Consider the following 26607-nt stretch of genomic DNA (forward strand, 5'->3'; position numbering starts at 1 on the left):
ACACTTTTATCCAAGACTTTTAGAAGTTTTGACTAAACTTGGGTGCTCATTGAAACTTCAACTCTCTAGTAATTACACAAAAAAGGGCACTTGAAGTTCATGTAATGGTTTTTACTGAGAAGGACCTCAGCTTAAAATTGCTTTAACAATATTCTCAAACCCCTCCCCATTTCTGCTTAAGATCTTTTTTTTTCCTAGCCAATCCTCTTTGTGTTACTATTGTTCATTAGCCTGATTTTCAAGTGGTTAAGAATTAAAGATTTGAACAAGTTCTGTTGTCTGCCCATTTCAATAAACACCCTTTCTTTTCATCTAACCTATAAAGTCAACACTGTTTGTACTGCCATAATATTGAATCTCAGTTTCAACAACTCATCTTAAACTTAAAATGTTACTTCTTCTATGGGATAATTTTTAGGATATTATAAGTACATTTCAGTGGCTTTTTGGTTCACACAAAGTGAAAAATGCAAATCTGAACTTTGACAAATTTAATTTATAAACAGCAGAACTTGATCTGCTTTAAAATCTTAGCTTTTAGTTTTTTACTGCCATTTATATCCTCATTATGTTCATACTGCTCTCTCAGGCAGACAGTCCACCTGAGGGGTGAGATTTCTAAATACCACATCTTAGAAGATGAGACATTTTAATAGGCAAGTATAGTCACATGCATAATGTGTTTCTGACGGTAATAGCATGAAAGTTATATACTAGACTACAATCTACTGTCAGCAATGCCATGGGACTGCGTCTGAAGAGTCTACAAATCTTTATCTAAAGAGAATGAGAGGAAGAGAGTGAAAGAAAAGGAAAGGAGAGATGGAGGGAGAAAGAGAGCAAGGAAGGAAAGGAGGGGAAGAGAAAGAAAGAGGAAGAGGAAGAAAAGGAGAAAGAAGGAGAAGGAGAAGGAGAAGGAGAGAGAGGGAAAGAGAGAGAGAAAGTGAGAAGGGGAGGAAAAGGAAGGGGGAGAGGGAGAGAGGAAAAGTGCAAGAAAAAGAAAAATAAAGAGGTGAGAGAGAAAGAAAGAAAAGAGGAAAGAAAGGAAAGAAGGAAAGAAAAGAAAGAGGAAAAGAAAGAAAATACTGCAGTTTCTGGAAGATAGTAGACAGGCAACCTGGAAACATTACCATATTTCAGTGGTAGTGAAAAGTACTTGTAGGGAATGGATGGCTTAAAGGGCCAATAAAATACCACAGAGTTTATATCTGGACACTCAGTGATATTGGAGTGGTTACTGACCATAATTCAGTCTGACAACTCTCCAGAGGCATGTATGAAATTTCCCTTTGTAGCTCAGGGTGTCCATCCTCACAGGAACTAGCAACCCCCTCATCAGTGAGATCTGTACAGAGAAGCACTAAAGTGGTGTTACACAGCTCTTGCCCCTCCTCGTTAGTTACAGGAGCTGCTGCTGGGGAGCAGAGCTGTTAATTTTGCCTTCTAAGTACAAGCTATAATCAATTGGGGGTTGAGGGAGAGAGAAGGCGAAGCAGAGAAATTAATTATCTTCCCTACATGAGGCTTTCAGCCCCTCAGCTGGAGCAGAGCTGTACCAACATTTCATTTTACTTTCGGGACAACAAAGGGGCACAAACAAATGGCTGCCTCCAGTGCAGATCTCCTGCTAAAGGCGAAAATGTCTATTCTGTTGGTGGCAGTGCTGCTTTAGGAAGATCCTTCCCCACCTCCTGCTGCTCTTTCTCTCCATTCCTTCACTTTCCTTCCCTCTTCTTCATCCCAACAGAAGTTCTGACCCTTCAAAGCATTTGGAAGACTGAACTGCTTCTTCATCTGGCTGCGCTCTGTTGATGCTAAAGAAATGAATCAATTATCACTCATGAAAATGGTAGGGAAACTGGTCAACTTTCAGAAGTCCCACCAGGAACAGACATTGATGTTTAGCACAGATACCAGCCCTTGACCTCCTTTCTCCCACCGTCTTGTAAACTCCCAGTTCTCACAGTGCAAAGGATTTCGTTCAGGTGAACAAAGTGGTGTCTAATTACATCTCCTTGGGATCTCATTACCCTGACAAATACTCCAAAAGCACCTAGAAAACCCCACTGTTCACATATTTTGTAAACTGTTTTGCCCAAGGAAAACCCTGCCTCTTGGCTGGTATTAGAAAGGACTTCAGAAGGGACTTCTCCAAGCTAGACTTCTTGAACAGGGTTCAGTTGCACAAACATAGCTGTCAAGAATCATTTTAGGCATTATAGGGCATCCTGCCTAGCCTTCAGCCAGGGCAATGTGGGTCTTCCTTAATTGTTGCATGCTGTAGATAGCAGTCTCATGGGGATGTCTCACAGACCCTACAGTGTCTGAAATTCATTCAGCACTGAGGTCTATAGAATTGAATTAAGTGGTGACTTTGCTGTGATATGAACATAACTGGAACCAGGTCTGGAAAATGAATGCAGCAGATTAACCTGGGAAAGGAAGTTCCTCTCCTCAAAGTGACAAGAATAGGAGGCAGTGAGAAAGATGGTGTTAGGCCAGGCCTTGGAATCACTGCAGTGTTTCAGAGGAAGAGAATCAAACAGCATATGTGTGCTAAGGGATAGGTGTCATGGCCAGACTGGCAAGCACACAGTAATTTGTATACTGGTACATGTATTTTGGGGAACCTACTCATTATGTGCATGCAGGTGCATGTATGCATAAATATGCTTGATTCCAATGCCAAATTTTGAGTCATCTTGGGTTATGTCTAAACAGAGAAACCCTGAAGTCCTGGTTCTCTTGTAGAAATGTGGCTGACTTTTCTGTGTCTTTCCTCTGGCTCACATATTCATATTTTCCCTCTGTGAAAAAGAGCTAATAAGTGTTATTGGTCTTGTCCTTATGTAGCTTTGGGAGGTAAACCCAGAGCAGATGGAATTGTCACACCAGCTTGCAGTCTGGTACATACTCTGATTCTGTATTTGGTACAACCAGCACAGCTTAGGTTCGTTCAGTTACCACACTGGAAAACTTATCATGAGGGCCAGAGGTCCACTACTTTTGCAGTGATTCAGCCCCAAAATGCTCCACTGTTTTGTAGCTGCCTAGAACACTGTCATAGTTATCTTCCTTAGTTCACAGAGGAAAAAAAATGATCCCCACCCTATAGAGTTACACTCCATAAATTAAAAGGATGATCATGATAAAAGTGAAGTATTGATAGTTTAAGTAACTCTAGAATTATATGCTAGAAAAATATGGCTTCTAAACTTTTTAGATTAAGTATGTGTTAACTTTTTACTCTGATTTAATTGCAATTTTTTTCAAAAATCCCATTATACAAATGCTGTATATGCCTGCCAACAGAACATGATTTCACAGAGATACTAAATTTCATGTCTCAATTATAAAACAAATACATATAAAATAACAATTTATTTACATTCATTACATTTCTGAACCATAATGTGCCAAAGACCTTCAGACTTGTGGGAATATAGAATTTAAACAAGTTTCTTCTTGTTTTGAAAAGAAAATATGTGAATTCTGCCTCTATTGGAATTACTAGTATTTTTGTTAATGGCTTCAAAAGGTTAGGGCCTGATTCTAGGACAGTATAATTTATCTATGACAAAAATGGTTGTTCAGTGTATGTCAGTTATGAATAAGCTACATGAGGAATGACTAACGGAAGACCTGAAGACTGGATGTAATCTGCAAGGCACCTTTATCTGCCCCTCGTTTTGGCTGGTTAGCCAAATAGCACATCTTGCCTAGCTTGGTGACCACTGCTCAGTGTGCGGGTGCCAGCCAGTGAGCAGCAAGGGAAAGACATCGCAGTAGAGGTAAGTAGTACAGATCCAACTGGGATCCAGCAGTTTTTATCAATGCAGGTGCAGCACTGTCCAGTTATGATATGCTGTGATTTGTGTTCAGAGTCATATTTACAGTCTTTAGCACTGGGCCTAAGGTCACAAGCCCTGAGTCAACTCTGTGACAAAGCACAAACTCACGACTACCAAGGAAGACAATATTGCTCTGGGTCAGTGTAGCACGTCAGAGCTAGGTGGACTCAGGTAGACTGCCCTTGTGCTCCTTCAAATTCCAGGCTACAGTATTCAGCACAGCCCTTGTTCTGCTGGACCACGCTCAGAGGTAGCTCCTGCCCAGAGCTTGGGCACTCTCTGCTATGCTCTACAGTGCGCGGGTTATTTGCTTGAGCTCGGTATAGAATGAAATTATCTTGAGTTTGTTGTTCTTCCTAAAGCAATAACCCTGACAGAATACAGAGAATATTTCAAAAGGAATTTCTGCATTACCTTCCCTGTGATTACAGGATTGTGTGGCCATAGCATTTGACTGGCTCCAGTCCACAGCGCTTATGAATTCTCATTCTGTGCCTTGAAGTAGCGCTTAACAGTACTTAACCTGAACTCACTCTGGAAACATGTCACTTCATTTGCATTAATCAGCTTTGCCAGCCCAGACCTGTATCAACATTTTGTCTCTTCCTTCTTTTCTTATTGTGTCTCTCTACATCTAAGTTTCCTACCTTTCCTTTCCCTACCTCACTTCCCCCACCCCTGTGCCACCCCCTTTACCTCCCCACTTTTCCATTATATTATCCCTAATGTGTCTTGGAAGCAAAGAGACAGCCAGGCACTCTTGCTCTGTCTGTGTTGTAGACACCTGAGTAGTTGTCACTGTGCCAGAGACAATAAGCCACCAGGTCAGGCATTTGGCTCTGTGCTTCCCAGGAAATGGGAGTGGGAGGACCATTTGCATTATTTGCCATGTTATCCATCCCTTTCCCCTCTCCTTCCTTTTCCGCACTTTCTCTTTAATCCTGCAGGAAAGCAGATTATGTAGCCACCTGTGGTGAGTTGACCCTGGCTGGATACCGGATGCCCACCAAAGCTGCTCTATCACTCCCCTCCTCAGCTGGACAGGGGAGAGAAAATTAAAAAAAACCTCATGGGTGGAGGTAATGAGAGGGAGAGATCATTCATGCATTACCGTCATGGGCAAAAGACAGACTCAACTTGGGGAAGAAATTAATTAATTTATTACCAATCAAATCAGAGTAGGGCAATGAGAAGTAAAACCAAATCTTAAAAATACCTTTCCCCCACCCCTCCCTTCTTCTCAGGTTTAACTTTACTCTCTATTTTCTCTACCTCCTCCCCTCCAGTGGCACAGGGGGATGGGGAATGGGGGTTGGGGTCAGTTCATCACATGTTGTCTCTGCTCCTCCTTCCTCCTCAGCGGACAACTCCTCACACTCTTCCCCTGCTCCAGCGTGGGGTCCCTCCCACGGGAGACTCCTCCACAAACTTCTCCAACATGAGTCCTTCCCATGGGCTGCAGTTCTTCACTAACTGCTCCAGCGCTGGTCCCTTCCATGGGCTGCAGTCCTTCAGGCACAGACTGCTCCAGCGTGGGTCACAAGTCCTGCCAGCAAATCCACGGGTCCACAGGTCCTGCCAGGAGCCTGGTCCAGTGCAGGCTTTCCCGTGGAGTCCTGGCCATCTTTGGGGGTATCCACCTGCTCCAGTGTGGGGTCCTCCCCAGGCTGCAGGTGGAGATCTGCTCCCCCGTGGATCTCCCTGGGCTGCAGGGGCACAGCCTGCCTCACCAGGGTCTTCCCCACGGGCTGCAGGGGAATCTCTTCTCCAGCACCTGGAGCATCTCCTCCCCTCCTTCTGCACTGACCTGGGGGGCTGCAGGGCTGGTGCTCTCCCATGTTCTCACTCCTCTCTCCAGCTGCAGTTGCTGTTGTGCAGGTTTTTTTCCCACTTTTTAAATATGTTATCACAGAGGCGCTACCACTATTGCTGATTGGCTCAGCCTTGGCCAGTGGCGGGTCCATCTTGGAGCCGGCTGGTATTGGCTCTGATGGACACCAGGGAGTCTTCTAGCAGCTTCTCACAGAAGCCACCCCTGTAGCCCACCCTGCTACCAAAACATTGCCACGCAAACCTAATATACCACGCCATGGTATTGGTCTGGCCCCCAAACAAGTGACAGGTGAAAACCATAGCCCTGTATGAGTAATTAAGATGGCATTTAGGATGGTGTGTCAGCTCCATTACAGAGCAACTGGCTGGTTGACCCTCTTCTTGCTAGGCATTTTTTCTGTCCTTTCCACTATTCTACTACTGTTCCTAACGTTTCAGGTGGTATTCAGTTTGCACAGCCCCCTGAAATTGAGCAAGTCTAATTCTAGCCTTGCTCTGAGTAGATATGCACTATGATAAATCCAACAACTATAGCTGGATTATTTTCATTAAAAGAGCACAGAAAGTAGCCTCAAGACTCCAGAGAATACAGGTTACAGCATTTCACAACTTCCAAGGATTTTTCTATATGCATAGTTTAAGGTTGTAATATCACACCATTGATTTTTCAACAGATTCCAAGCTGATCAGCTGATCTCTCCAGGGAGGTGATCTTAAGAAAAAAAAAAAGGGGGGGGGGGAAACATAAAATGGCTTAGCCTGGTTAGTTTGAGCTTGAAAATTCTTGGCAATAATGCAGTAGATCTTAAAGATAACATTACATCATCTCTGCATTCCATTGTGTTGTATGAGATCTACAAACACATTAATTCCCACTAGCTCTGCATCTGTAATCAACATGGTCTTGGATAGGCAAGTAAACTGTTCAAAAGAGTTGCAGTTCCACAGCTTAGAATCAAGTATGGTGTTGCTTCCCTTCACAAAGCTGATCTTAGTATCAAATATTTTCAATTTTCTGTCTCAGCACAAGGATTTCTAACTTCCAAACCTTATTGGAACCCAGAAAACCTTGATATTAGCACCAATTTTCTGACAGTACCTCTTGTAATTACATTGCTGCACAGAACCTACCTAGAAGTGCAAAACAGGTCAGAAGTTCCACTTTAATGTGCAGCATTTTCCACCTGTAGGCCAGCAGATCAAATAAGAAAAGGTCATTGCAATTTAAACTTGTGTTGTTACCACTTGTTCAGATGCTGGCACTTTGTTCAACTACATGCTAGTAAGCATCAGTGGTGCCCTCTTTACTTAGTGGTGCTTTAAATCCAGTGTGTATTTACTATTTAAATGTGTAAGCAGTGATGCAAAACATAAAACAATAGCAGTTCAGAGCCTAACCTCTGCCACAAATTCACATTTGCTAATTTCTTCATAAGAAAACAGTCACCAGTCAGATCCCCAACCAGTGTTTTATATAAAATGAACACATAATCCTTAGTGTGATGGGGGGTTATTTTTCCAGAGGATTTTTTTTTTTTAATTCTTTGGAGATATTTTGGATGCCACTCATAAGCATGAAACACTGCTACCTACACCCTGGTTTTTGTAGCTTGCTTTACCTCACACCAACTCACCAATAAAAAAATCCTTTACCTAAACAGTTTCAGTACTGGTTTACACTTCAGAAACCAATGCAATTTTGAAACTAATTATGTCATTTGCTCTTTTAGGCTTGTCTCTTTTCCTTAAAAGCTGATGGTACAAATCACTTGGCCGTTAGCCAAAAAATTTTGCAACATTATGGTTCTGTAGGTGTTTCACAAGCCTTTTAGTACATTTTTGAGGTTTGCTATTAAGCTAATCTCCGAGTAAGAAGATGTGGAATATTAATGGAAGCATTTTGGAATTGTAAATAAACATGTTTGGAGCAATTGAGATGAAGAGCAGAATGATAAAAATGGTTATAAAAATCTAATTAACATTTTAACTGTAAAAAGCTTGCTGCTTTGATACCACAAGAGAATAGTCTCAGACAGTAGATAAAATTAAATATTCCCATGTGGGTTTCCAGCAGATGAAACACTGCTATCAATATTTAATGGAATGTGTCAGAATTTACCATCATTTGAAAGAACGCAAATAGAGGTTGCCATAGAAATCACCTTGACAGAATACTGCACAAAATGCAATGCAAACTACCCCCGAAGCATCCTCGAAGGAGTTAGTAAGATCTTTGTCTGCTACCCTTTCATGTGGTCTCTTGAAAGGAAGGAGAAAAGGCCTCTGTGTGTAAATGTGTGTAAATATACATTATGATAAGTTATTAATTAGTAATGTTAAATAAGAGAAACAAGAAACCAAATGTATTCCACTTTCACATCACAGATACCTGGGCTCAGTTCAGTGCAGCAGACCAAATAGTAGCAGTAAACGGGCTGCTAAAATGTGTCCATATAGTTATGAAACACCTAACTGTGAAAGCCACATACCAAAATTCTCATACCGATTTTGACATCAAACGTTTTCAAACTTTTTCTCTCAAGAAAGAATTCCCCATTACCAACTTTCAGCTTATCTTTACACTGACTAAATATATGTATGTCCACAAACTATAGAAATTTAGATAGTTGTCAGGATAAATTTTGTGGTTTTCATGTTTCTCCTCTACAGGAAGAATCCATATCTTCTTAAACGTCTATCTCCACAAAAAGCTATTTATAATCAATAAAATCTGGCAGTTCAAGAAGCAGCTATACGTCTAACTATCCAATCAATTTTACAATGCCTGTATCCAGAAGATACAATCCTTCCCAAAGCACCACATTTTCTTTTGAGACCTTTTCCTTGTAGCTCTTGCTAGGTAAATTGAACCGGAGCTACTGAGCATGTTTAGAATGCTACTGTTCCCCTCCATTTCTCAGAAACAACAATATGTTGAAAGCAGCTAAGAAGTGCTCCTTCACTACTGAAGAACGTAAGTTGATCCAAACTTCTTTGTGGTCAGAAAAACTGCATACATATAATTTCATGTCTTTCAAGTGCGAGCAAGAGAGCTTTGAAGGTAATTTGTGGTGATAAAATCTGCTGCTTCTGTAAGTTATTCTGAAATAGTTTAGAAAACATCAGTTCTAATGCAACTGGAATCTTATCTGCTACCACACCACGGAGCCTCGTCTTGCTGTATTCTTGTTATTCATATTTGAAGTAGGCAGTGTATGTTACTACTTACTAAAGAGAGATATACAGATGTTGCTAATGTGTGATATTCTTATACTAAAAATATCTGAAATCTGATGTTTTCTGCTTGCCTTTTGGAGATTATATGTGCATTCAGGTAATACAGTAAAGCACACTGTGTTACGGTATTTTTTTTTTAATGAATTTTTGAGATGCAACATTAACCTATATGTAAAATAACATAATTTCTCCTCTATAAAAATGTCTGCAGCAATATGTTGTCCACCTTTTTGTGATACCTTAGCCAAAGGAGAAAGTGGTTCAAATCTTCACATTGATGCCTTGAAGGATGTCCTCACCACCAAGCTACACACTTAACTGAAGCAATGACCATCCTCCTATTGAAATTGGACCATTGTCCAGCAAGGTCTGGAAATGTATGAAGCTGAGAAGAAAAGCAAGAAAGAGGCTGCTTCTAGGAGGCAAGAAACATTGGGAAGAGCCCCACTGTTTGAATCTCTGGTGATTCAAAGAGTTCTCTAAGGGACAGACTATAGTCACTTCAATTTCAACTGTGACAAGCATGATACAAGTATCTAGGCAGAACGTTTTGCCATAAGAATTTTCTGAAAATATTCAGGATTTGTTCCTTCAAGACAGTGGATCTTAGTGGAGACTAGTAGGCTTTCTGCCTGAATATATTTCGGTGTTTTCTCCCCATATCCTGCTTCATTGCATGTCACGCGCTACGACAGGAGCCAAACAACTGATTCTTATTTTCCTCCTGGAGGACCATACATGGTGTGAACTATAAAACAATATATGGCAAGAATGTCGGAAGATCCTGGATTGCCACATATCTGAGCTTAATTTTCTTATGGCTGCTTTTGTTCTTCATGGCTCTGCTCCGTAGTCTTTTGAAGGCAAAAGGAATGTCTCCTCTGACTTAACTGACTTAAATTGCCAGGCCTTTCACTAATATTTTGCTATATAAACTCTTCTAAAATCCTTGTGACTGGTTAAGGAGCATCCTGTTACTACTGCAGACCAATGAGTTACTCGGTGATGCTACTGACACAGTGTTATCTGAAAATACTGATGTTCCTTCAGTCTCAGAAATATGAGTCTTCTATAAAATACCTGACCAATATTAGGGGTTTGTGTAGCTCAGTTAAACAGAATTACTTGAACCTTTATGCAGCCTTGAAACAAGAATCCTTTCTGAACTTCATAAAAGTTTCGTATAATGCTCCTCTGGTCACACTTGGTACTTACTCTGGGCCAAACAGCAACCTTTCTTGCAGTGTCATTGCCCTAAGCAGAAAGCACTTGAAAATTTCCAGGAAAGGTTATTCACAGGAGGTCAGACCATCTTTGTACAATTAAGGATGATTCAGAGACGTTTCTGAATCTATTATTTTTTTTATGTGGGTGGTGTCTTTGAACTCAGATTACAAGAAGCAAATTTATTCTAGCACATAATGGACTGACTGCTTTGTCCTCCTTCTAAGATGCTAAATGGGTGAAAAGGCATCGATGGAAGGTCTTATATCTGCTTTGAACTGGCATGTAGAACATATTGTCCTACCAAGTTCTCTATACCTTGTGAAAGAAAAACATTTTCTTATATATTCTGCAATATTTTACCCATTGTTTTCTTTGTCAAGCTTAGGTAGATACCAGCACTCAGTAGTATTGCTACTTTCTTTTAGCTGGAAGGAAGGGCAAAGGCTCCAGGCTAGTTCTGCAATCAGTGCTAATGCTGCTCTTTAGACAGCTTGAAATAAGACCAGTCTGCTCCTCTGGAGTCAAAGATCCTGGAGTCATAACACTACCATCTCCCAGTACACATCACTCTGTTTTCTTAGCTAAACTTTTAGACTTGTAGAAAAAACTTTGGAGTTTTGGATAAAAGTTCTTATAGTTTCAGATACAGTTACTTTCCAAGAAACACAATTCATCTGTAGCATGCTCTAGCACAGGTTGTATGTGTAGAATGTCAAGCAATTTATCTGGAGATTCAAGGAAGAAAACGTTTGCTTTGATTTTTGGTCAAAATGAAAAACACCAGTAAGTCTAGATTTTGTCCCATGTGTCTATTGCAGCTGAAGCAAAGCTGCAAACTCATCTAAGCAGGAGAAATCTGAAAGACATCTGGGGAGGTGGGAAGGCAATAATTCTCTCCTCCTGTTGTAAACCCCACCAGCATATGGAACTAATCCAGACTAAGGGCTAAATCAAAAGCATGTGGAAGTCAGAGTGCTCTTCAGCAACCTTCTCAGGAAGACGTCTATGTTCCAGCATAGAGAATTACCATCTACAGACCAAAGAAAACCTTTCCTAGACAAATATATTGCAAATGCACAGCAAATATAGTCACCGTAACTGTTCATTATGTAATAATTTTATATTAATATTACATCAAAACAAGGTTGGCAGATGTGACACAGGTTCCACAGGTGACCTCTACACTTCTGGAGCAGAACCTAGGCACCATGGTTCTCAGATGGGGATGGATATCTAGTTTGAGGTAACTGAGTAAACTGGCTGTGACAGGTGGTCAGACACCTAACTCAAATGAGTAAACCCACATTCTAATCACCTTTTAGGTGTCTCTGTAGCTGGGACTGAGCCTCATGTCTATGTAGCATTTCTTCAAACAGAAGCTTCCTTCCAACAGCAGGGAGCTGATGTTAGGTGCTGGAAATCCTGCCAGTTCTTTAAGGAACCAGAGCTCAGAGCAGAGCTGGTCCTTTCCTAGTATTACTGTGTGGTAGAAGACTGCACTCCCATAAGGTGGATAAGGTTTCTGTCCTACTTGCTCCATCTTTGTGCTTTCAAATTTGCACAATAATTTGGTTTGGAAAGAACCACTAGTCCCAACAGCAGTCCCAATACCATCTAGTCCCAACTGTAGGACCAACACTGTTATTAGAGCAGGTTCCTCGGGACAATATTCAGTCAAGCTCTGAACACCTCCAAGGATGCAGATCCCAAAATCCCTCTGGGCAACCCGTTCCAGTGCTTGAGCATGCAAATGGTGATTATTTTTTTCTTCTGTATATCTACCTGGAATTTCCCATGCTGCAGCTTGTGACTGTTGCCTCTCACCCTTTTGCTGTAGGAAAGGATCCTGGCTCTGTGCTCTGATCCCCTTTAGGTCATTGAAGACAACTAGATCCTCCCTTAGCCTTCTCTTCTCCATGTTAAACAAATCCAGCTGTCTCAACCTCCCCTTAGACAAAAGGAGATTTCATATTATAAGAAACTTGTACTAAAACCTCCTCCCTTTCCTGAGTACCTACTTATCTGTGAGTGCTGCTGAACCTAAACAGGATTCGTACATAAACTATACATCAAAATGAGTGTGCAGTGACACATACAGGAAGTCAAAGAGCTCGATGTATGACATTCTTTCCTCAAGTAACAATGGTCAGGATTTTCTGAGAGTCTTCTTATTTTATGTTGCAAAGACAAAACTGTTCACTTGCATTTATTCAGAACAGCATTTTATTAGAATCAGTAAAACTAAAGTCTCTTCAAAGTTTATAAGGCTTTGTATTTTAATAGTAAAAATTATCACTGCAAAAGCATTATTAAATGCATGCGTAGCAAAACGGCACTGTTATTTGTACAGAGTCAAACCCAGTAACAGAACTTCCTATATCTGCTGAAAGATTTATTTTCAGGCTCATTTACCCTTGGACTGATAGAAAAGCTTCACAGAATTCTCTACCTAAAACAGCTGTGGAATATAAATGCAGACTCAAGGGAGTGAAGAAAGAAGAGCAGAAACAGGGCTGAACTGAACCTTCACTTGAGTAGGAGCAGACACCTGAATTAATCTCCTGCTGCTAAGCAAGAACATAAACTAAACTAATCAAGGAAGGATAAAAAGGTTGGATTTGAAGTTGAACTTTAAATTCAGATTTAATCCAAACACTCTAAAGCCAAAGCAAAACTGATCACTTGAAATTAAACGTGGTGTTCTATGTGCATGAGTTATGAATTGCAGCTGGAAACAGTTGAAATTGCCTCCAAAACAGCATGAGAGAGAAGGGGAAGAAGAGAAAAATCATACTTGGGTATAAGACATAGCAAACGATCATATGCTGGGTCATCTAATAATAAATGTCCCGTGTCTGGCCAATATAATGAAGCAGGGTATTATAATTTTGAAAAAGTATGGTCCAGTGCTGGGTTTCATCTTCAAGCCCTTTCAAAGAGCATTAAATTTGTGTAATTTGGAGAAAGTTGTAGTGATTTTGGTCATGATCAGAACTGCATGCCGTTCTGCATTGAGAGCTGAACAGCTCCTGCCTCATCAGTCCCACAGACTGAACACAGAATACAGCTAAATAAAAGTCTGAAATCTAGTCTATGTGGCAGGCTGCATCTATATCTGGTTTAGAATGTTTAGAGATAGAAAGCTGTCCAGTTGCCATTACTTTTGCAGCACAACTGACTTCTGGATCACTGAATGGCACAATACCTTTGCTGGAAGAACAAGTGTTTGAAATCATCCATGTGGACACAGGTACTAGCTAGCTCAGTTGTTAAAAGGACATGCTAGTTCCTGTTTACACAAAAATAAGCTTGTGTTTGACACATATAATGGAAGTGGATGTATAAATCATTGCTCTGATCTCCCATTGACTATGTCTAGCATTAGCCTCCCACACGCCTGTTTTTCATAATCTTTACTAAAACTCTGCTCTGCTTGATAAGAACTGACATACTATTGCCATAGGAAAGGACATTGGTTACATACAAAGAGGCAGCTCCTTGACCCTGCTGCAATGACTTTCCATGTCATTGTCAAACTAAGCAGCAGAGTGAGAAGTCCCAGCAGATAGGAATGGCTTGGGCAGCAGGCAGGCCACCATGGTCCTCTGCTTTGGCACAAGGAGCAGGGCCTGGCCTCACCTCCAGGCTCTTGAGAGACCAGGTTGCTGCATCAACTCCTTTGTGCCCATAATTACAGCACATCTGAAGCTGCCCGGTCCTCAGATAAGACCCCTTAATGCAAATAATTAATAGCACTTTTTGCTCCCTTGGGGTTCAGCAAAAGAGAGATCCCGTGGAGATTTTTTTCTTGTGTTCTCTCCTCTAGGGTCTCTTTCTCCTATGCATTTTCTGATTGATGAGATTAGCTTGTTGCACTTTATAGGAAAGTTTCAGGGTTACCCTCTCTGATATATTATTGCTAGAACAGTAGGGAATAATCTACCTTCCCAAAATTACCACGATGAAAACTGAGTTTGATTGTTTCTGTTTTCCCAAACACTCATCATGAATGGAAACAAAATTGCATTTTCTAATGCTAGAGGGAAATTGTATTGAGTGTCATATGGAAAGAAGATTGTCATTATGACACTAAAACAGGAGGGGACCATGAATCAGAAGAAAATTACTCCTTTTCTCAGCATGGCCCGTGCTTAATGCAAGTCCTTGTACCAGGTAGGGAGTGTGGAAGATGGCTTTGCCGAACAATGGTTGAAACCTTGGTTTGCCCCTACCTGGCATAAGCTGGTATTACTGGTGCAAGGAGGGGGGAAACAAAAAATAATAGAAAAAACTAGGAAGTGGTCATACTTACAGTCATAATTCAATGTCTGTCTCATTGTGTGATACTATAGATATGTCACACTTCTTCCTAAGGGATGTTGTCAAATAACTAGAAGGAGAGAAAACTGTTTGGGCTTCAGAGGGATTGGGTTTGATATGCAAACTAGAAAGGACCCAAAAAACATCCAGGTGATTAGATCAGAAACTCTAAGGCTTCAGCCCAGCATTCAAGCCTGGCTAAAAAGGACCTCTTTCTTGTAATTCTGTCTTTATGCAGTACCATTGGATGCTTATAAAAATTCTCTTGTAGAGTAACAGTCTACATCTCTGTCAGATTATACATTGAGAGCTGTGCTCTTGGAAACAGTAACTTCATGTGTTTTGACTGTTCTTTGTGTACAAATATTTTGTAATGAGCACATTCACAGAACTTCCACATACCGTATTTTTCTAAGATAAGCTAGAGAACACTGGTTAGCATCACTGTAAACAAATCTAAGCTATAGAAACCATAATTCTGCCCCCATCTCCTCTTGGCATCTGTGGAAACACCCATCAAGCTGACTCAAACATAAATAGTGCATGGAAGAGACTGGTCAACAACACCCACTTCAGAATATTGTTTCATTTTAGAAGTTTGTCTGCTATACATTTGCTTAATTATTAACTGCATAATGACTTACAACTTTTGGCAGACAAAAGAGTAAACGGCTCCAGCTTGTGGAGCCAGTATCCTTCTGCAAAAGTCCCAGTAGTGTTGATTTACATTGTTTAATGAAGTCCAGGCAGAACTTCTGAAAACCTTTTCTTTAGGATTTTGAAGCTTGAGTTCTAATTAATAAAAATATTTAAATAAACAAATGCATAGAGTAGGTGAGTAGGAAGCCTCCATTTCATTAAGTTAAGCTTTTTTTAATAGTAGAATCAGATAGAAAGCTAATGGACAGAAACTATTATCAAAAACCCATTCTCGGGGATTTTTCAAGATGAAATATGTTTTCAGGATTCAGTTCTTACAATGTAAACTATTAGGTTAATGCATTAAAAAAAATATGAATTTATTTAAACGCTAAGTAATCAATGAAGAGCTCTGCTTTTCTGTTCAAGCCAGCCCAGGAAGCTTTTAAACCCATTTCTCCTTCATCTACAGTCAAAATAAAAGCATTTTTTCTTTATAAATGTGTGCATTGGAAAGGGAGAAGGATTTTCTTCTCCTCATCTGCTGAGGAAGGAATATGAAAGCTGTTTGGTGTGAAAAGCTCAGCTTTCCACTCCAAATATGAAGCATTTGCCTTAAGAAAGTTTTGAACTTTTCAAATTAACTAGCATGATGTAAGAAAGATGCCCACAAATGTTAATATACCAGAAACAACATGATAAAGAACTCATCAAAGGCCTCATCCTGCCTTAGCTGTTCCCAATTATGAACTTTACCCCTTTGGAGATAAGTGTTTGCTCTAGTTTTCCATTCCTGGGCAGAAGTGCTCCAGAAATCCTTTTAACATTAGTGCAGTTAAATGGAAATCTGTGCATGGCAGCTGGCAATGGTGAGAATAAAACATTTTCTATAATTATTTGTCATGAAAAAAAATAGTCTTTTCATGAAAAATATATTCAGTCATGTACTAACTGGAAACCCAAACCATTTCCTGCCTTTTGTAGAAAACTTCTAACAATATTCATTTTCCAGGACTCTTTTTTCTACTCAGTTATGAAGGAAAGGAAGAAGAAAAAAAAATTCCAGTGAGTTCTGAGGACATTCATTTCATATCTGTCTAGTTTGCCATCAAATTTCTACGTACATTGATGAGTCTTTGAAGGAAAATTATTTAATCCCACATGGAAAATGATGGGCATAGCAATTTTACACCTGGCAAGAGAGCTGGGAAGTATCTATTGTACTAAATAAAAAGGAAGCATTGCAGGGAAAAGAGTCAGCATTGGTCACAGCTTCTTTATTTTATGACAATTAATTGCTGTTTGTATATAAAGTTTTACACACTCCTAGTCTGTTCCTACCCCAGCATCAAAACTAACCTAGAAGTAGATCATCAGTTAATTTAATAAGTATTGAAAAACAGTTCAAACTGACCACTGTTTCCCCTCAATGTTTAAGAAATTAATTTCTCACTTTTGCAGAGAATAGGTAAGTGTACAAAGCTACCAGCTGAAAGAGCTTTGCCCCATCACCTGGTCCACACGAGAGGATAGTGCGGAGAGCTCACGCTCTGCAGCTGGAAGCGGCAGTACTGGAAGGAGAGCTGTAATGATTAGTCCAGGTGACTGACTGGAACCACCATTTTGGAGGACAGCGGATTCCAGTTATTTTCCTGCCAACAGTTGACAGTGGGCTATTATTCTCAATGTCTTATTGAAGAGATCTGTATCGCTCACAGTGCAGACTCTTAATTTCAGTGAGAATTAGTACAATAACATTATCTGAGCATATTTGAAGAAGAATCAGAAAAAGGCAAGGAAATGAAAGCAGCTCTACTCTTAGAAATTATCTGCAATTAAAAACCATTAATGCAAAAGAAAAAGTCTAAGAACTTTATAATATTTATTAGGAAGAAAAGACCATTGTGGCTCTAGAAAACAGGTTTCGAGCCTCTGCATACATAAATCATTCTAAATGAAATTATAGCTGAGGATGTTGGTCTGGTCTGCCAGTGAAGTATTAAGAAAATTCTTACTTCACTGGTTTTCTTCTTTGGACTCTGAGTTCAATAAAATATCAAATTACTTTCAGAGAATGTTATACATTTCTGAAACAGTTATGATTAGCCAGATTTAAAAAAAAAAAAACAAAAACCCACAACCTTCTCTTCCCTGACTGCAGAATTAAGTTAATATTTCCTGAAACCAATAAAAGAAAGTCTACTGAAGTCAGTGGGTGTCTTTCTGGGTGATTACAATGGGCTTTGTATCTTGTCTCCACTTCAAATATTCATATGCAGAAAATTAGGATTGGAGACTGACATATGTTTTCGATGAATGTTCATTGCAGGCAAATTGGCTGCATGACCGTTCATAGAAATTGAAGTCATGCAAGAGTCACAAATATATTTATTCAAAAGCTCAAATGCATATCAAAACTTTTTGACCTTCTGACCAGCTGCCGAAGGATAGAAAAACCTAGGTCTACAGTTTGAGAGAAAAAAAGCAACTTTCCTTACTCAGTGCAGAGGATACTGTATGTTTGCACTGATATTTCCTTACACTGAGGACACATTAGATGAGCTCCAGAAGTTCTTTTCAACCTAAGCTTTTCTATGATTTTTAGGTAAATTTAGAATTCTTATCTCTGATAAATATATGTTGATTTTTTATTTAAACAGACATGACTGTAGGTCTGGAAGCAGCCTTTCACATGGTAATACTGAAGCATCTAAAATTCATATCAGCAAGATCTAACACCCAGATAAGTGATGATACATGCAATTATTTTAAAATAAGTCTTAATTATAATTCAACAGATAAGAGAACATTCCAGGCTGTTCTCAAATCACTGATTATTAAGGATGAGCATAACTTAATCAAGTATTTATATAAGCTACTTACAGAATACTTAGAGATACATTGTACAGTGGACACTAGTGAGTACTTCTTTCCATCAATACTAGAAGCACATGTCCTCCAGGAATTATAAAGAGCATGCAGAGAGATTTCTGTCCAACTAGATCTACTAGAAATAGCTGTATCTATTTAAATTTGTAGAGCTTCTGTTCTGTGTTAAAACTTTAGCTCTTATTCCTTATCTCAGAGTTGTGGAATTGCTCCAGTGACAGAGGTACAACACTCCAGTGTCCTGAAAGGAGAAGTCTGTGCAAGCCTGGCCAAAAGAGTGGGCACAGTGTCTTAGGGTGGGTCTTGCCAGATGCATTCCCTTTCAAAAGCCAGCCAGTCATTGAATCTCAAAGGAAGGGTGGCATTACGAGCTGCCCTCCCAAGTGGAGAATGTCTATTCAAGAGTAACTGCATTGTTTTTCATACAGGGACAGGAGAATACATCTGGCCTTCAGAATGCCATTAAATCAAACACATTCTGTTTTGTCTAGTAAGTCATTATAGAGAAGACAGCTAGCAAAAATTACTCTTGCATGACGTTATTGTTTTGGTGAATAAATCAATGACTTTTTGATCAACACTTGGAACTATCTTGGTGGCCTGATATATTCCATTTAGAAGGAAGAACCTAGCTGCTAGTTAATTGTTTAAGGGATCAATCTAACTCTGATGTCAATCTCCATGTAACAATGACAGATATGGAGCAAAGCTGGTTAACAAAACAAGGCAGCAAAGCTCAGGATAGGTTTTGATAATGTTTCATATAGCAACTTGTTGCCACAAATTGCATACAAAAAAAAAATGATTGCAGGAATATTTAGGTTTTAAAAAATTAGAGCCATGTAAGCTTTTTTAAAATGAAATGTTGCTTGTGCTGCTTTAGTATCAAACATTTACTAGATGCAATTGGGACTGAAAAGTCAATAACTCATCAGAGAAAAAGTAAGAATAAAAATCTACTGAGACTTCAGATAAGACAACCAAGACACTGTAATATATACATATTATTGATTAGAATTGGCAGATTAGAAATCTTTCTTTTCTGGAGAGCCACTAAAGAACTTACAGCAAGGATGTTACAAACTGTCATACTTACACACTTTTCCCTTTTGAATACTTCACTAGTAGAGCATTTTAAGGGGAAATATAAGAATATTTTTAATTAAACTTCACAACATCTCTTTTCACTAAGGATGTACCATAAGTGTATGGAAAAAAAAAAAAAAAAAAAAAATCAGATCTCTCCACCTCTATCTTCAGCTTCAACAACTAGACCATACCTCTCACAGTCAGTCCAATTTCACCACTGTGATATCCCCAACAGTCAGTCACAAATAGTGTGCCCTATTACTTTCCAGTCTGTTAAAGCTTATTTGTGAAGCTGAACGAGTAACGTGCAAACTGCCCCAGCCTAGACAGAAAAAGCCAACATTAGCAATGTGCACACTCCTAATATAAATGGAACTGTCTGGGTCTTACATCAGCATTCAGATTCATGGCTCTAAAGTCTCCTAGATTTAGTGCAGCAAGACTAGTCAAGGATTAAACAATGTGTTACCAAGGGAATAGCCAACATGTCCTGGAAGAACCACTGAGAATCAGTGCAATCAGCATGTGGAGGAACTGGAAAGATAAATGGAAAGATTTGAAGCATAAACTGTACACAGAAAAACTAAATTAATACTAAAAACACAAATGGAAAAAATTCTGTCACTAAAATGCACATTAAAGACCTGAACATATAACTCTCTGCAATATTTGCTACAATGTTCTGCTTTGTCTCAGAGCACTAATAAAATCTTGAGTTAATTCACTAAAACATAATACTAAGACAAAGGCTAGACTAGGAATCTTTTAAGAATAATTAACCTATTTAGACTAAGAACCAACACAAGCTTTCTCTGAAAATTTTAAATACACAGAAGCAGTTCAAATGTTGTTACAAACAAAACCTTCAGATTAATAACTTGTTCACTCTTTTTTTTTTCCCCCTTAACATGACCTTGGGCCAAAATAGTCTAGAAGCAGAAAAGCTGCAACAGCCACTGAGAAATTAGCATCAATATCGCCAGGACCAGGAAGCCAACAAAGTTTTAAATAAGATGCCTTGGAAGTTTCAGCTCTGCTCTGAAGTCCTGAGTACTAAAAAACTTAAATTATTTGTCTATTTAAAGAGAATAGGGATAGGTGTTCATACTTTGGGAATTAGTTAAAAAAAATCCCACTACTCTTCGCCCCCACTAAGTTAGCAGATGGCCAAAATGGTTCCAAATGGAGTGAAAAAACAACCCTTGAAATTACCCGAAAGCTACCAAGTGTCGGGTATATGTGACAGCTGCCAGGCCAACCTGTCCAAGATCTAACAAAATGGACTGTGATCTTTTTTGCTTTCTTATGTGAAAGAGTGGATAGGAGGGAAATCATCTTTATTGCCTTATCTTGGAAATCTTCAGCTGTGTAGTTTCTTCATGCTGTAGAAAACATTCGAAGAGTCTTCCTGATTTCTAAATTGTTTACTGGCAAAACTTTCAGAAATTTTATTTAAAAGGAAGTTACAGTGCTCATACTGAAAGCTCTGTTTACTTAGAAGGGCGGAGGAAAAGAAGAATTACATTTCATGAGCAAGTAGAAGTATCTGGCATTGGCTTTAACAGCAAGAAATTAGTTCATCTGTAAAAGAAACGTAGGCAAGCCCACTTGATCCAGAGCAATGGATGTGACATTTTGTGTGTAGGTGCTCCTTGAGGATATTTTGTCTTGATTGGGTTTGTCTTAATATATTTAGTACTACAGCTGTTTACAATCCACTTACTGGCACATGCCTAGGACCTAGAAAAGCACAGAAAGTATTTACAGCAATTCAAAGAAGAAAAGAGTACTTAATTCATAGATTTCAGGTTAAAATATATGTAACAAACCTTTAAAGATGGCTCAAGTTTTTTATTTAAAAAGATTGAGTTTTGAGGGAATAGCCTCCAGGCTTTTGTTTTGTATAAAACTTAGCAATATAATTCAGAGGCTAGAGGAAAATGTAACAAAGATACTATAAAAAATATTTTTAGTTACCTCATAGGAGGCTTGAGTTCCAGTCTTCAATCTGAATATGCTGTAGGAAATCTGAACCTGCATCTTCACTGTCCCAGCTGAAATTTCAGATATTTCAGAGCTTGTATAAATTTCCCATCTCTGACTTCTTTATGACTGTTTGAGAAAGAAGTTAAGTTAGCTCCTCATGGAAAATATTGTTTTCTTTCAGCCTAAATGAACTTGTTTGCAATGATAGAAAACCCTGTAAATTTTTACTTCAGGTTAATCATATTTTTCTCCCTTCTCTACATTCTCTTTAAGGCATTCCCCAGAGCTGGCATTTGATGGGTGGTTCAAAACTTCCCATATTCCCATAATGTACGATAGATGACCTATTACCCGGCTCTGCTTAACTGCTCTGAGGACCATCCTGTGGAGGACAGCCCCATCTGCATCTGTATTTCTTGTCCCTAGTGCATTTTCAGACTATCTTTGCCCTCTCTGCAGAGTATGAGCCCTCTTAGTTACCAACCAATATTAAAGCAGAACATAACTTGTGAGGTTGCACAATTTCTGGAATTTCTGGCAATGTCTTTCCATGCTGCTGCAGGAGACAGTGCCTTCAGGCTCTACAATTTTCACAGCCAACCCCCAGCACCAGCACATCTACAAGACCAGCAAAAGCATAGCCAGGTATTGAAAGCCACCATGACTGACCTCAGGTGTACAGTAGTTCGACAGCTACATTGCAAAACCTAATTTTGTCTATATTGCTGAGAAACCTTTAGCTGGCTTGTCCTTGTTGGTTTGCTTGAAATGCCTTTGTTTCTAAGTGACTGCTGTTAGATCTAACCAACATTATTTTAAAGTAACAGGATTTCACTTTTTTTATCCAACTAAAAAGTGATGAATGCAAAAGAACAACTTTTATGAGGCACAAGACAAAAACATAGGAATTTCACCAAACCAAACCTACTCTAGAGGCACACTTCTGAGAGCAGCCAATACAAGTATTTTCAGAGGATGGTAGAAGAAACTCCAGTAGGTTAACATGGGATGAGGTGAGAAGTAAAATGAGGAAATTGATATAAAAATCTATTTTATCATAAAATATTCACAGCTCTAAGCATCTAGTGATAAATGAGTTTGGGGAGGTCAGAAGAAGAACAGGGCTTTTTTTGAGATTCCGTCAACATACTGTCTCATTGCCCTCAAGCAGTCTTCAAAGAACAGCAAAAATCTGTCAATAACTCATGACCAATGAAAGATCTAAAAAAAAACCTGTGTGCTGCATTTGGCAGTCATAATTATTCTAGGATAAATTATAATATTCCAAAATTGAACTTAAGATTCCTGTGGGATGGGGATCTTCAGCTCTTTTGGCTCTCAAGGGGTTAACTTAGTAGCTCAAGAAACCAAGCAAACACTGTGGTGCTAACATTTACTGCCGAAAGTGGCTCAAGAGGACAGCTGATTGCATATCCTCTTGCAAATCCCCCAAGCCAATATCTCTGAAATCTAAAGTGGAAACTATTTGTGTGCAGCTGATGGATTTAATTTTGATTTTTTCTTAGCATCCCTTTTCATGCGGATAGTAGGAAACACATCAGACTCATTTGTCACCTGGATGAGACCTGGTTCTTCCTTTAGTTGAGACAACGGAGATTGAAATTTGTTTTATAAAAGACGGCAAACATCCTTTTTTTTCTTTTTTTTTTTTAATTTGAGAAGCTATTTCTACACATCAACACTTGACTAGAACAATCTTTGACAAAGAAACTATTCCAAATCCTAATAAACTCTTGTACAGCAAGAAAATATATGAGGAAATTAAATTGTCAGCAAATGCAAAACCAAGATAGAATGTTCTTCTGTTTATTGGAGAAAAATATTGCCAAAAAATATGATAAAAGCAAGCAATAGGTTTAAGTGTTGTCAGCACAGCAATCTGTAAAACTTTTTATGCAAAAGACCAAAATTTCACATTTGATTACCGTAGTCAGATAAGACAAATACTGAACTACGATGTATTTTCCTCTTGTTCCGTGGTTAGTTCTCGATGTCTGTACTTACAAACTTGCTTAGAGAAGTGAAACTCCTTATCATTTCAGTGCCAGGTCTCTGTGGAGCTACTCTGCTGCTTACTGAAGAAGTAGCAAAGAGGTTCTGGGTTCCAGTCTTATGCTTGCTGGCTGGTGCTGCCTGAGGGATGGAATGGTACTTTTTAATTGGTAAAAAAAGCAGTAATGGGGAAATTTTGACTTGTGTCCACATCACAATTCCTGATTTTTCACCCAGGGTGAGCTGTCAGATATACTCTCCTCTGGAGTAGGCCTACAGTGATATCTTAGAGCAACTAACTGCTGTCCTCAAGACTGCAAAAAATTTTTCCACACACTCTTGATGACTGTGAATTTCTAAAGAATTTTCTCAACTTTGGGATGGATCTTTTCAGTTTATTCACTGCCTGGAGGCAAACATACTTTGAGCTTTAATACCTCAGCCATTGCTAAGAGAGAGGGGAAAAAGAATTTTTTCCAACCTGCAAAGAAAAGTTTTGTAGCTGTTTTTGTACAGCACTGTCAAGAACCACAAGTGCATCTGCAATTTACTCACTTTTTGTTCCATTTATGTTTCAAAAGTATTTTTAAAGTGAAGAAGATGGTCTTGACCACATAGCCTTCTTGAAGGTGGTGACAATTTTTCTACACAGAACAAAATAAAATAAAAGCAAAGCACACCAATGGAGGTCACATGTTTCTTTGCTATGTGTATTGGGTTTACCTGGCAAGGTTTTGGTAGCAGAGAGACTGCAGGGATGGATTCTGTTGATAAGACACCACGAGCTGCCTCTCTGTTGGGCAGAGCCAGTTTTAGCCAGCTCCAAGATGGAAACGCCACCGGCCAGACCTGAGTCCATCAGGGGCGTTTGTGGCACCTCTGTGAAGATATTTAAAAAAGGGTAAAAAAAAAAGCTGTGCAGCAGCTGTGAGACAAGAGAAAGAAAACATGAGAGAAACAGCCCGTGATGGAGCAGTTCTTGAAGAACTGCAGCTCAAGGGAAGGAGAAGTTCATGAAGGACTGTCTCCTGTGTGAGGGACCCTATGCTGGAGCAGGGGAAGAGTGTGAGGAGGAAGGAGCACCAGACACAAAGTGTTATGGACTGACCACAACTCCCATTCCCTGTCCCCTGTGCTGCTCGGGGGGAGAAGGTAGAAGAGTTGGGAGTGAAGTTGAGCCCAGAAAGAAGGGGGGGGTAGGGCTAAGGTGGTTTTTGTTTAGTTTTTATTTCTCACTGTCCTACTCTGCTATTAATTGGCAATAAATTAAATTAATTTCCCCAAATCAAATCTCTTTTGCCCATAACAGTAATTGGTGAATGGTCTCCCTGTGCTTACCTCAACCCACAAGCTTTTTTTCATTGTGTTTTCTCCCCCTGTCCTACTGAGAAGGGGGAGTGATAGAGCAGCCTGGGAAGTACCTGGTAGCTAGTCAGGGTTAACACACCACACCATGATACAATCATAAAGTATTTCTTTTTGTACTCTTTTGACAATACATTTGCCTATACATTGTGCTTTCCTTCAGAAAGATATGTAATTGTTACATCAGTACCACTTTCAAGCTATGCTAAATCATGGCAGCATATACTGGTTCAGATGCTGAGTTAGAAGCTGAGAACCCCAGCTCCTATTTTGAGGTCTACTACTGAATCCTCATAAGATACATTATTCCTCTCGACCCTCAATTTTCCATCTTCAAAAAGGAGCTAGTGGCATTCACTTTCTAGTAGTGCCCTGATGAGAAATCATGTAAAGGTGCCAAATATTTAGTATTAAACATACGGCACCAATACTGAAGAAACTACTAATGCAAAGCAACATCCATGAAAATTTCTCACAACTTTACATTTTTTAAATAATGTCATATTAGGAATGACATTGAGATAAGGGCAACTGAATAGGCACAAACCATTGTCAGACCAAAGCTGATAATCTTTAAACCTTCTTACAACAGAGTTCAGAGAGAGTACCATGACACCAGTAATTATCAAATTTGGACTGGCTGAGGACACCACTTACTGAAGTCTGTCATTGTATTCTGTCATTTATTATTTTGAAGAACCTTATAAACACTGCAACGAAGGTAACTTCATTTCTGATCTTTTCTCTAAGGCTTTGTGTTTCAGCTATCACTTCCACCTGTGTGAGGTGACATGGCTCCCACATGGTAAAAGGCAGACAAGGGTACACTCACCTGGGTAACAGCCACAATTACACATGCAGGTACAGTGTAGGTCCCCACTACCATCTCTTTTCTTGCAAAATCATAGCCAGTGATTAATGTAAGAAACAAGCAGTCTCAACTGCTCATTGTATTAAACTTCTTATTATACTTATTTTTAAAGGACTTCAGAGATAGAATGTTAAGTTTTAGCCCAGACTGATATCTGCCAGTTTACCAATTGGGGAATTTAAGTTTCTTCTAGACCCAATGCCTGAAGGACTGGGTAGTATAACCTCCCCCTTTGCTTCCCAGAAACACCTGTATCCTTTAAAAACCACTTGGTCTTTTTGGCTGATTAAGGTTAAAAGCAAGTTAAAGCACAAGAAACTCTGTGACCTGCACATTTTTCATTCAACTCATGGGCTCAGTTGTAGCTATGGCTCAAAGCATGCATTAAGTGCTTTAAATGTCTACGGGTGGCTCGAGATGCGGGACGGCCACCTCTGCCAGATCTGCTGTGCCCAGACTGAGCAGGAGCCGAGAGCTGTGCTGATGGGCTGAGCACGCTTGGCTGCCCCATGCCTTAACGTGGAGTTGGCCTTAATCTGTTTGTGGGTGTATGTTTGCACATGATTACTGGGCCTGGCAGACACATTTGGGTGTGAGAGTGAGCTCAGGTCTCCACAAATATAAGAGTGTACACATATTTGTTGGCAACAACCCTGGTTCACAAGATAATGTCACTTTTTGGTGTCCACAGTCACGTTTTACTCTGGTAGTAAAACAAGGCTTGCAGCATATTGGAGACTGGATCTACGATGCTTAAAATTTGTTTACCCTTCTGTCTTACAAAGGTGCATTGGGATTTTCTTAGCTGGAAGCTATTTGCTTTTTCCTAGTAATGTTCACCACTGAACAAGTACAACGTTACCTTTCAATAACTATTCCATTACCTGCTGCATCGTTATAATTATCTGTCTTGAGAGATAATAAGTGACATACAAACTTAACAGAATTATCACTTAGCAGGTAGGTTTGTCCAAATTATTGTTGCTTAAACCTCAGGGGAAACCAGTTGTTCTGAACACAAATACTCCTATAGAGGTTGCGTATTTCCTAAATCAAACTTTCTACAAGCATTTTCAGTATTTTACAGAAGTCAAAATAAATAAAGTTTTAATTAAATCATGCCATCTTCAGAAAACTGAGCAGCTGTGTTCTGCTGTGGGGAGAAAATTCAGGACAGGATTTGTCTTGGAATAATTTATATAGACATAGTTGCCCTATGTGTATACAAATAACTCAGTTATGCACCCTTTCAGAAAGATTCAGATCTATCTTTGTTTAAGACTGGTG

The sequence above is a fragment of the Haliaeetus leucocephalus genome, unplaced genomic scaffold (genome assembly GCF_000737465.1).
Source record: "Haliaeetus leucocephalus isolate CR32 unplaced genomic scaffold, Haliaeetus_leucocephalus-4.0 Scaffold384, whole genome shotgun sequence".
NCBI lineage: Eukaryota > Metazoa > Chordata > Aves > Accipitriformes > Accipitridae > Haliaeetus > Haliaeetus leucocephalus.